At 51.2% G+C, this 12629-nt stretch overlaps 1 pseudogene across 1 annotated transcript; it reads right to left on the minus strand.

Moving 5' to 3' along the window:
- Nucleotides 1-1644: 1644 nt before the first annotated feature.
- LOC309683884 (olfactory receptor 6M1-like) lies at nt 1645-11924 on the minus strand (annotated as a pseudogene). The gene is made up of 2 exons: nt 11708-11924; nt 1645-2571 (listed from the first exon to the last, which is right to left on the minus strand). The product of its transcript is annotated as an olfactory receptor 6M1-like (transcript).
- Nucleotides 11925-12629: the final 705 nt, after the last annotated feature.

The raw sequence follows: 12629 nt of genomic DNA on the forward strand, positions 1-12629 counted from the left end.
AATGGATTGCCCTCAGGAAGTCTCCCTGCATTGATCACAGCAGAAGCGTAGAACAGTTCAGACTTTGCAGCCGTCTCCACGGTGTATAAAGTTACCTGAAACTAACCGTATCCCCTCCGTTCTCGAGCTATGTGCAGGTATCACTTCTGTTTCTCCTCCCCCTCACAACTGCCTTCCTGGCTCTGCAAACAGGGCTCAACGTGCACTCACCCAGAATAAATCATCAGGAGCTTGCCTTCATACAATGACTGGATAAAACAAAGACATGTATAAGAACGTTCCCCTTTTCCTCTGTGTGCCACTGGGAGTTGGATCTCATTAGGGTTTCCTGTGCTGGCCCAAGAGTCACACTGCTCTCTGCTCACACAGCGTTCTTGAAGAACAATATACAGCTCCAGAAGCGGCTGATGGGTGTTGCCTCTGCAATCTGCTTGCAGCACAGTGTAGGCCTCGGCAGGTAACTTACTGTTCTCTCATGTCTCAGCTCCGGACACGGAGAAAAGGCCTGAAATTGCTGTGTTTTCAAAGATTCAAAGTCCAAAGTTCCTGGTGGCTGGATACTAAGTTTCTCATACCCCCAGCACACACCACAATAGGAATACACAGATATTAATGTGGATTTTTCCTGCCTCATTTCAGCTGTCAGATCATCAAGTCTAAATTAAGGTCAAACCTTAGTTCTGAACTTAACCTATGTTAAGATCTAAGATCACATTTAGCTTCTAAATTGGACATCTGGTCTGAGGCCCTTTTCTATGTTCAGTGGAGAGACATCTCTCAAGTGGTGAGCATGTAGTCACCCACCTCAGGACACGATGAATCACAAATGGGAAATGTTTCTCTTCCCGTAAGGAGCAGAAGGCACCAAGAGGAATGGCTTAGAGAAGGTGATTTGGGAGGGATTCATCTCAGATAGTTGTTAATGTCTCCTACAGAAGCCATTTGCAATAAGTCAGTTTCATAAATCAAAAGAAAGAGGAACTTGGATGGTAAAATGTTTATCAAGTGCTTTTAGATCATTGGAAAGACATCTCTGGTGCAGGTTGGATGGGGATTGATTTGAGCAACCTGTTCTAGTGGGAGGTGTCCCTGCCCATGGCAGGGGGGTTGGAACTAGATGATCTTTAAGGTCCTTTCCAAGCCAAGCCATTCTATGATTCTGTGATGCCAGAAGGTCTTCTTATGATGGTATGTTGCAGTACAGAACCTGTTGTGATATTCATATCAAGAAATTTTACACTGCATCAGAATCATGTGATTCTACAGGGGGTCTACAGGAGAGCTGAGGAAGGACTTTTTTCAAGGGCATGTAGTGATAGGATGAGAGGTAATGGCTTCAAACTGGAAGAAGGAAGATTTAGATTAGATATTAAGAAGAAATTTTTCACTTTTCCATGGGAAGGCACTGGAACAGCTTGTCCAGAGAAGCTGTGGAAACTCCATCACTGGAGATGTTTAAGGCCAGGCTGGTTGGGCTTTTGGACAACCTGGTCTAGTGGGAGGTGGCCCTGTCTATGGCAGGGGGGTTGGAACTCGATGATATTTAAGGTCCCTTCCAACCTAAACCATTCTATGACTCTATGAATCATGTGTTTGCCCTCCCCACCCCTTTCTCCCTTCCAAATACGCTTACAACATCTCTTCTTAGACAGAAAAGAAGATTTCCTGTTTCCTGAAGATTATCACACTTCTCTTCAAGATCGCCTTGGGACCATCTTTCATCTGCTGGTTCCTCAGGCTGGAAATAAAGGGTCTCATCAAAGAAGTTATGACTGTTTTGAGAAGGGACACTGCCCTGTTATAGAAAATGTGGTGATGTGAAGGCTGGACGTGCAGGAAGATGCAGCTACTGTAGCCCAAGATGACAAGGATGAAGGGAGAGAAACATGCAGAGAATGCCTTTTGCCATGAGGAAGCTGACTACAACCTAAATATGGTACTAATGATGTACAGGTAGGACCTTGCTGTCATGCCCAGGGAGCCAAGGAGAATGATGCATGAGGCTCTGAAGGTGATCAGCTCAATAATCTGAGTTTCTGCACAGGACAACTTCATCAAAAGCACACTGTCCTAGAGGAAGTGCTCAATACTCTGCAGAAGGGCAGCCTGGCAACCGGGACAGTGGAGACACGGATGGCCAGGAAGCCTGCAGTCCACAAGCCCACCTTTAGGGCTAAAGGTAAAGCTGACTGTTTGTGAGCACAGGCTGCTGAAGAGGGTGGCATATGGCATCATAACGGTCGTAGGACATGACAGCCAGAAGCACAAACTCGGTGCAGCCCAGAAGGCAGAGGAAGTAGCATTGAGTTAAGCAGCCTGCGTAGGAGATGGCTTTGCTCCCTATCAGCAAGTTTCCGATGGCTTTGGCTGGGATGGATGTCGTGATGAAGTTCTCCACACGGGAGAGTTTATAGAGGAAAGAATACATGGGCCTGTGGAGGTCTCCTTCAGCAAGAATGAGGGAAATGATCAGCAGCTTTCCCACTAACATGACCAGGTATGAAGGCAGTAGAGAGAATGCCATTGGACGCTCCTGATGGCAGATGGATGGGAAGCCCAAGAGGGGGAACTCTGTGAGAGTCGTGTGAGAGAAAACATTTTTTAACAATTTTTTAAAGAACCACACAACTTTGTAAAACTTTTCAAAGATTGTTAACAAGTCCCCAGGGAGGCTTTGGCAGTAATGGCTCTCAGAGGGACCCATTAACACTCCAAGAAACTTTGGAGTTAACATCTGACTTCTACTTCTTGAGGGGTTTCTTCAGCTTCCTCTGCGTCTGAGGTTCATGGACTCAGCACCAAAATCACCAGAAAGGTAATAAAAATGCCTTGGGCTGCTCCTCTGCCGCTAAACCGATCCAGGCTCCTGGGAGGGAGGAGCTCATGGCAAGTGGGCATGCTGCAGAGAGACAGCTCTGCCCAGGAGGAGCTCCTCTGCAAAGCACAGCAGGGCAGGGTCCGAGGGCAGACGAGCGAGGCAGAGAGGGGTTAAAGGCAGTTGGGAGCGGGAGGACACTGAGAGCTCACAGAGAGAGAAATCTCCACAGCCCCTGACACGGTAAGTCTCTGGCTGCGGGGCAATGCAGCCGCAGCTCCTGCAGGGATCTCCTAAAGCTGCCATAGCCCAAAACCCACGGGATCTCGCTGCAGCGTAGAGGAGGAGGACGTGCTCCAGAGCAGGGATCCTCTGCTGCACCATCAGAGGGAATGGGCACGATGGCTGCCTTCTCCCGGGGACGGCGTCAGGGCTGTGAAGGTGTGTGTGCAGGCACAGGTGCCCAGGGCTGTCCTTCTCAGCAGGGTCCCTGCACCCCAGGGGACCGTGTGCCGGGGCAGGGACTCTGCCGCCTGCCAGGGTCAGCACTCAGCCTGTCCAGGGAGCGCCCCACAGCCTGTGGCAGAAGCTGTGGGTTGAAGGGTTGACCCCCGGCAGGGCAGGGCAGGGCAGGGTCCTTCTGCTGTGGAGAGGCTGCTGCATGGGTCAGGTTGGCTCACAGCTCCACATCACCCCAAGACGTTTCACAGGGGACTTCTCCAGAAGCCCATCACGACAAGGGCTACCTGGGAGTAAAGGTGCTTTCCAGGGTCTTTGCTTTCAGTTTCCTGCTGAGGTGGGGGTGGGGGTGGGGAATGGTGCTGGAGCTGTCAGATTTGCACAAGAGTAGGAGACTTCTACAGCATGGAAGTGATTGAGCTATAGATCTTCAAAGAACCTGATAAGGTCCTTTCACCCACCTCAGCCTCAGAAAGCACAAACATTGCCTTTGTGATCTCTTCAGAATATACCTGATCCCGAGTTGGGACTCGCCAACACAGAGGTGCCCCTGGACAGTGCCACAGTGGGTGGGTTGGGGTCTGTGATCACTGACAGGGAGGAGATTTGGGGACAGCTCCCAGCAGGGGCAGCTCCAGGGAGATGCCTTCCCCAGAGACACCCCTTGGTCTCTTCTCCTACCGCATAGAGCTTCTGCCATCAAGGTTGTGGGAGCTCATGCTGACTCACCTGCTTAGCAGCTTGACCCCTGAGGTGATGAAACTTCCAAGTGCCATCCCTGCATCACTGTCCTCCCTTAGAAGTAGCATCAGGGCATTTTTCTGTCTTCCCAACTTGTCTGTGCTGCCCTTGTTCTACCCCTCAGACTTTCCGGGGACAAGGGCGTTCAGGGGAAGCTGACACCATGCTGCAGGTCCTGCCATGCAGCTGTGTCCTTGGGAGCAAAGCCTTTCAGCCCACCCTAACCTGTTGGCCTCTGGGCAATGCAGTGTGTAGGGATGAGTAGTGACCTGGCTCTGCTCTTGTCACTGCAGTTTTAGGACACCCAGGAGTTTCCTTGAGGTTTTCCTGCAGGAATATGCTGAGCAGCTCCTCTTTGTTACAAGTGCATTACAGTTGAGGTAACGAGTAAATGTCAGAAGCTGTCACCCCCTTTCCCAAATCCCCACTGCTGTGGAGCAGGGATGACTCCTCGGGAGCCCACAAGCAGAGCACTGTTCCTCACGGCACGCTTGGCCAGCATAAACCACAGCTGAACCAAGAGAGACACAAAAACTTCTGGGAATAAAAAGAGAAAGGCAATGTGTGTTTTTGGGGGTTGTGGCTTTGAAGGGCAGGAACGGAAAGAGATTTGCTCAGAGCTGTCCTGAGTTGTGAGTGTGCTTTCCTTTGGCAGTAACTCATGAGCAAAGGGATGAGATGTCCAACAGCAGCTCCATCACCCAGTTCTTCCTCCTGGCATTCACAGACACACGGGAGCTGCAGCTCCTGCACTTCTGGCTCTTCCTGGGCATCTACCTGGCTGCCCTCCTGGGCAACGGCCTCATCATCACGGCCATCGCCTGCGACCACCGCCTCCACACCCCCATGTACTTCTTCCTCCTAAACCTCTCCCTCCTCGACCTGGGCTGCATCTCCACAGCTCTCCCCAAAGCCATGGCCAATTCCCTCTGGGACAAGAGGGACATCTCCTACTTGGGATGTGCTGCACAGGTATTTCTGTTTCTGTTTTTGATCTCATCAGAATATTATCTTCTCACTGTCATGGCCTATGACCGCTACGTGGCCATCTGCAAACCCCTGCACTATGGGACCCTCCTGGGCAGCAGAGCTTGTGTCCGCATAGCAGCAGCTGCCTGGGGCAGTGGGTTTCTCTGTGCTCTGCTGCACACTGCACATACATTTTCAGTACCTCTCTGCCAAAGCAATGCTGTGGACCAGTTCTTCTGTGAAGTCCCCCAGATCCTCAAGCTCTCCTGCACAGACTCAGACTACCTCAGAGGAGTTCAGATTCTTGTGTTTAGTGCCTTTTTTTCTTTTGTGTGTTTTGTTTTCATTGTGCTCTCCTATGTGCAGATCTTCAGGGTTGTGCTGAGGATGCCCTCTGTGCAGGGACGCCACAAAGCCTTTTCCACGTGCCTCCCTCACCTGGCCATGGTCTCCCTCTTTATCAGCACTGCCTTATTTGCCTACCTGAAGCCCCCCTCCATCTCGTCCTCATCCTTGGATTTAGTGGTGTCATTTCTGTACTCGGTGGTGCCTCCAACAGTGAACCCCCTCATCTACAGCATGAGGAACCAGGAGATCAAGTATGCCCTGAGGAAACTATTGCAATATACTCTATTTCAGCATCAATGAGGCAATTGTCTTTCTCCTATGACTCCCAGCATATTCACAGAAAACAGCAGGATGATCTCGTTTGTAAGTTTCTTTCTTCCTTCCTTTCTTTTTTTCTTTCCTTCTTTCTTTCTTTTCTCTTTTTTGTCTTTTCTTTTTCTTTCATTCTTTCTCTCTTTTCATTTTCTTTCTTTCTTCTTTCTTTCTCTCCTTTTTTTCTTTCCTTCTCTCCTTTCTCTCTTCTCTTCATTCCTTTCTCTGGCACAGTGACCCCATGTACACAAGAAGACAGACTCCCTCTGTAACTGAAATAAAATAAAGGTAGCAGCAGAAAATCACAGTTTTCAGCTCCTGCTTTTGAAACTTTCCTGGAGCTGTAGAAGAAGCTCCTCTGACTCTGCGATCCCCGGATGGGCTTTTAGCAAGCAGAAGGACAGGGGATGTACCCCTGGAGAGGGATTCCTGATACCTGTTGCACTGGCTTTTGACGGGATAGAGTTAAACTTTTTCATAACAGCTAGTGCGGAGCTATGTTTTGGATTTGTGGTGAAAGCAGTGTTGATAATATGGGGATGGTTTAGCTATTGCTGAGCAGGGTAACACAGCGTCAAGGCTTTATCTGCTCCTCTTAGTTCCCTGACAGCGAGTAGGCTGGGAGTGCACAAGAAGTTGGGAGGGGACACAGCTGGAGAGATGACCCCAACTGACCCGAGGCATATCCCATACCATATGACGTCGTGATCAGCAATAAAACCCGGGGAAAGAAAAAGGAAGTGTGGGATGTTTGGAATTATGGTGTTTGTCTTCCCAAGTAACCATTACGCTTTCCTGGAGATGGCTGAACCACCTGCCTGATGTTTGGAAGTACTGAAGCAATTCTTGATTTTGCTTTGTTTATACACACAGCTTTTGCTTTACCTATTAAACTGCCTTTCTCTCCACCCTTGATTTTTCTCAGGTTTGTCCTTCCGATTCTCTCCCACCCAGGGGGGACGCAGCCAGGGGCTGTGTGGTTCTTCACTGCCTACTGGGGTTAAACCATGACACCTCTTTGAAACACCACACGCCAGATTAAGCGCAGCACTCAAACGCAGAGGCACTGGAAGTGCCCCACAGTCCTACCAAGCCCCTTCCTTGGCCATAGGCCCATCAGGAAGTGGAAGCTGGAAAGGGGCTCATCGGCAGTGATCCCTGTCCGTCTGAGTGTGCTTCCCACCCTGACCGTCACAGCCAGTGCAGGGGCACCCCGTAGCCGCAGGGCACCACAGTCCTCGCCCGCTAAAGAGCAGCACTTTAGCTCAGGGCCCTGTGGGGAGCATGGGCAGGGGTGCAGAAACAGCCGGCCAGGCCAGAACGGACACACTCATATGGGAAAAGGCTCTCTGTGATCGGGGGTGTCCCAGGAGAGGAGCAGGAGACCATGTGTGTGGAGGGGATGAAGAAAAAGAGCGACCCATTCCCATGTGTCCAACTGGGGCAGGCTGCTGTGCCGCTGGCAGAGCAGGAGCTGCAAGAGGAGCCCCAGGGCAAGGACCCTCCTGCTGTCCTGGGGAGTGGGGCTGGCACAGGGGGGCTGCAGGCTGCTGGTGAAGGGCATCTCCTGGGCCTGACAGCAGGAGAGGCACTGTCACAGTCCTCTCTTTCATCCTTCCACGTCCAGCCTGCAGCCCTGGGGCTGATGGGGAAGCTGAGAGCCCTCTCTGCCCCCCAGCACCTGCTGTGCCCTTCCGTGGGGCTGTGGGCTGAGTGCCCAGCACTCTGCAGCACCTTGCAGCAGGCACTGCCGTGGGGTCAGCCCAGACTGGGCTGCTCTGCTGGGCTGGGAAGATGGCAGGGGAGGTGGGGAGAGCAGGGGAGGGCCTGGGCTGAGCTGGAAAGTGCCTGGGAGAGGAAAATGCCAGTGCAGAGCTCAGCTGTGTGAGTATGAAGGTTGGGTGCACACAGCAGTGTTCTGCCAGGCCTTCTGGCAGAGACATGAAGGACCAGGAGAGCAGGACCTGGTCTGTGCCATGGTCCCTGGACACACCAGGGAAGCTGCCCCAGGGTACTCATCACCAACCAACCCCTCACAGCTGCCACTGCCAGCAATAGCCACTCACTTCAGCTCAGAGAGGTGGTTTGTGCCTCCACAGAGGGACATAAAGTGACCAGATCAGAAGATTTTTCTTGCATTACAGACTTATGAATACACATTTTCTGTGTGTGACGGGATGAACTTAAGTGAACACAAGTGCCATCAGCCCCTCCTGGGAATGTCCTCTTGTGGGAAATTGAGTTTCTTGAGATCACTTCAGTGTGTGAGTAACAACCCCTGGTAACCACCACTGGGATGTGTGTCCTTGCATGTAGGTCATAAGGACATAGAGCTATAAGATCTCCAAATGGTTCAGGTTAAAAGGACCTTTAAAGGTCATCCCATCCAATCCCCTTGCAACCAGCAGGGACAGCTTCCACTAGATCAGGCTGCCAAAAGCAATTTCCAGCATGAGTCTGAACACTTCCAATGATGGGGCATCCACAGCCTCTCTTGGCAACCTATTCCCCTGTCTCACCACCATCATCATAAAATATTTCTTCCTCATGTCCCATGTTATCCCTCCTTCTTTCAGTTTAAACCCCTCGCCCCTTGCCCTGTCACTCTCGGCCCTGGTAAAACATCTGTCTTTCTATAAGCCCCCTTCATATCCTGAAAGGCCACAAGAAGGTGTCCCTGGAGCCTTCCCTTCTCCAGGCTGAAAAACCCACACTCACTGCAGCCTTTCTTCACAGGAGAGGTCTTCTCGGCCTCACATCTTTTTTGTGGACTGTACTAACACGTCTACATCTTTCTTGTGCTGGGGACACCAGAGCTGGACACAGTACACCAGGTGGGGTCTTGCAAGAGCAGAGTGCATGGGGAGAATCACCTCCCTCGACCTACTGGCCATGCTTCTTTTGATGCAGCCCGGGATACAGTTGGCTTTATGGGTTGCAAGTTGATATCGGAGGGTAATGATCAATTTTTCCCTCACCAGTGTCCCCATTTCCTTCTCTGCAGGGCTGCTCTCAACCCATTCATCCCTGTCTCTATTGATGCTGGCGATTGCCTCAACCAAGTTGCAGGACCTTGCCCTTGGCCTTGAACTTCTTCAGGTTCACATGGGCCCGCTCCTGCAGTCGCTCAAGGTCCCTCTGGATGGCATCCCTTCCCTCTAGCGTTATCAACTGCACCACTCAGCTTGCTGTCATCTGACCACCTGCTGAGGGTACACTCAATCCTACTCTCTATGTCATTGATGAAAATATTCAATAGTACTGGTCCCCTTGAGGGACACCACTTGTTACTGGTTTCCACTTTGCACATTGAGCCATTGACTGTATTGGACACCACCATCCAGCACACTCCTTACCTTTCTACCAGTCCATCCATCAGATCCATTTCTCTCCAATTTACTGTCAAGAATGTTGTGGGGCACCATGTCTAAGGCCTTACAGAAGTCCAGGTAGATGACATTACTTGCTCTTTCCTTTCCCACAGATGCAGTCACTCCATTCTAGAAGGCCACTAGATTTCTCAACCATAACATGCTTTTAATGAAGCCTTGAGGGCTGTCTAGTCACCACCCTGCCTTCCATCGGTTTCGACATATCTTCCAGGAGGACCTGTTCCCTGACTGTACCAAGTACAGAAGTGAAGCTGACTGGTCAGCAGTTCCCAGGGTCCTCGTTTTTACCCTTTGTCAAAATGGGCCTGATGGTTCCAGTTTTCCAGTCACTGGGGACTCCAGCTGACTGCCATGATGTTTGAAATATGATGCAGAATGGCTTGAAAACTGCATCAGTCAACTCCCTCGGGACCCTAGGATTTATTGAGTTGGGTCCCGTGGACTTATGTATGTTCAGGTTCCTTAGGTGACCTCAAACCTAATCTTCTGCTACAATGGGAGGGATTGAATTCTCCCAGTCCCTGCCTTGAAGCTCATGGACTTGACAGACAGGGGAGGACTGACTGCCAGGGAAAACTGAAGCAAAAAAAAACGGTTGAGTAATTCAGCCTTCTCCATGTCAGCTGTCACTAGTTCTCCTGTCTCATTTCTTAGGGCAGGTACATTGACTTGAAACTTCCTTTTCTGGCCAACATACCCATAGAAGCCCTTCCTAATATTCTTCACATCCCTTGTCAAATTCAGCTCCAGCTGTGCCTTAGCTTTCCTGATCCCACACACACACAACCGGACAGCATCCCTATATTCTTTCCAGGATACATGTCCCTGCTTCCACTGTCTCTGTGTTTCCTTCTCACACTGTAGTTTCAGCAGGAGGTCCTTACTAAGCTGTGCCAGCCTCCAGCTTTGTATGCATGTTTTCTTACACGTGGCAATCAAGAGCTCTTGCGCTCTGAAGAAAACATCCTTAAAGAGCCGCCAGCTCTGCCCAGCACCTTTGTCTTTGAGGGAAGTTTCCTCAGGGGGCCCATCCACTAGCTCCTTAAACAACAGAAAGCTTGCTCTCCTAAAGTTCAGGCTCCTGATGGTACTCTTCACCAGGCCCGTACCCCTCAGGACTGTGAATTCCACCAGGGAACGATCACTGCATCCCAAGCTGCCATCAATCTGGACCTCTCTAATTAGTTCTTCCATGTTGGTGAGCAACAGGTCCAGTGACGCTTCTCTTCTGGCCAGGCTGTCTATCACCTCAATGAAGAAATTATCCTTGACACTCTCCAGGAGTCTCCTGGACAGCTTACAGCTTGTTGTGCTCCTTGTTCAGCAGATGTCAGGAGGACTGAAGTCCCCCAGCAGGATCAGATCCTGCGAGCACGATGCTTCCTCTAGTTGAAGTAAGAATGCGTTGTCACCAGGCTCCCCTGGGGCAGGTGCTCTGTAGGAAACACCAGACACAATGATTCCTTTGTTTGCTTGGCCACTGGCTTTCACCCAGAAGCTCTCAACCTGTTCATTGCTGGTTTTCCAAGACAGCTCTGTGCAGTCAATCCAGTCTTTTACATGGAGGGCAACCCCCCGCCCCTCCTTCCTTGCCTGTCCCTCCTGAACAGTTTAGAGTCATCGATTGCAGTGCCCCAGTCATGCGACTCATCCCACCCCATTTCAGTGACAGCAATCAGATCAGAGCTCTCTTGCTACACAGGGCTTCCAGCTCCTCCACTTTGTTACCCAGCACACCTGCATTGGCACAGAGGCATTTCAGCTGTGCTATGGATCATGTCACCTTTTTAGAGAAAGATGCCCTAATTCCTTTGAGGCATTTCACAGGGGTTTCCCTGGTGGTTCCTAATACATCAGCAGCCCCTGGCTCTTCTCTGCAGCAAGAAACTCCACCCCCTTCCCCCACTAAGCCTAGTTTAAAGCTCTCCTAAGAAGTCTTGTGAGCTTGTTGGTGAAGACCGTCTTGTCCCACTTGGTCAGGTGAATCCCATCAGCTCCCAAAAGATCCAGCTACTCAAAGCTCACTCCATGATCACTGAAGCCCAAACCTTGAGTGTGACACCAGCAGCCACAAAGCCAGGCATTCACCTGTTGGGTTTCTCTCCCCCTTCTGAAGCCCCTTCCTCTGACTGGGAGGAGAGAGGAGAACACCACCTGTGCCCCTGATCCTTTTAGCATTGCTCTGTGGGACATGTAGTGTCTTCTGGTGGTTCTCAGTTTCCTTGTGGCAGTATCATTAGTCCCTATGAAGAAGAGGAGTGAGTGAAAACATGTAGGGTTCACCAGGCTCAGCAGCCTCTCAATGACATCGCAAATGTGAGCTCCTGGTAGGCAGTAAACTTCTCCAGAGAAACTGTCTGGAAGGCAAATGGTTACTTCGGTGCTTCTCCATAAGGAATCTCCAATTACTAATACTTTATGTGCTTTCTGGTGGCACTGGTTCTAATGCGGGTGGGTGGGTGGATCAGCTTTGCACGGTCGGCTTTTCCTGAATCCTGCCCATTACTCACCTGCTCTTCATTCTCCATCCCCAGAGCATCACATCTGCTACACAGGGGCACTTCAGGGGAAGGGGGAAGGTTCCTCCTGCCCTGACCAGAGACAAGGGACCAATCTCCTTCCTCTCAGGACTTACTTGTGTCAGTCAGCCTGAGGTGGAATTCAGGCTTACCTTCCCCTTGGGCAGCATTAAGGCAGGGCTGGTGCTCAGCGTGGCACAGCGCACAGGACCGTGCATCCATCTCTCCCTCACGTTCCCGGATACTGCACTGCCTGTTGAGCTCCTCTGGTAACACACCTACTGGTTTGAGGAGCTCTTCCAGCTGGGCACACTTGCAGCTATGATGGCCATTGCTTACTAGGGGGACTTCCAGGTGCTGGAGCTCCATGCAACCTGAGGTCTGGACAGCTATTTCAGTCCTTGGGAGTTCTGTTTGGGTGGAGGTGACAGCATAGGAAGCCTTTAGAGCTTCTGCTTGCATTTCAGCCTCCACCTTGCACTTGACTGCACACAGGATGCAGTCTCTTTGAAGTTCTCAGGAAAAATGGCTCTTTTACATCTAAAAGGGAAAATGCTTTGAAAGATGTTGTCCTTCTAATTCTAAATTCCTGGAGACCTCAAGCTTCTGGGTGGGCTTGCACAGCCACCAGCGTGCTGGGGTTACCATCAGGGCTGCAGCCTACGCCTGCCCAGGGAGCAGAGGAGGCAGCAGCCCGACAATGGGCAGAGTGCGCTGCCCTTCTTGTGCAAAGTGCCGGGCAAAGTGTCACACTGCTCCCAGCTGACACCACTCCCTGTTTGCACGCCCTCGTCGTGCTGCTCCTCAGGGACCAGTTATATGTGGCGTCCTGTGGTTTGAACTGGCCGCGGGGACCAATGCACCGCACAACTCTCGGCTGACCCCTCTTGCCAGACCTGTTGCCTGCCGGCTGGTCCCTCCACACACACAGCCCACAGGTGCCAGGGGCCCAGAGACACCCTCAGGCTCCTCCGGGCACCTCACAAGCCCTGACGTCCTCTCAGCATGCCGCAACAACTGCTGCTCCACTGCTGCCACTGCCCAACGTTTAAACTCTGGCAGGAGCCATTACTT

The sequence above is a fragment of the Vanellus vanellus genome, assembly GCF_965231255.1.
Source record: "Vanellus vanellus genome assembly, contig: HAP1_SCAFFOLD_35, whole genome shotgun sequence".
NCBI classification, from domain to species: domain Eukaryota; kingdom Metazoa; phylum Chordata; class Aves; order Charadriiformes; family Charadriidae; genus Vanellus; species Vanellus vanellus.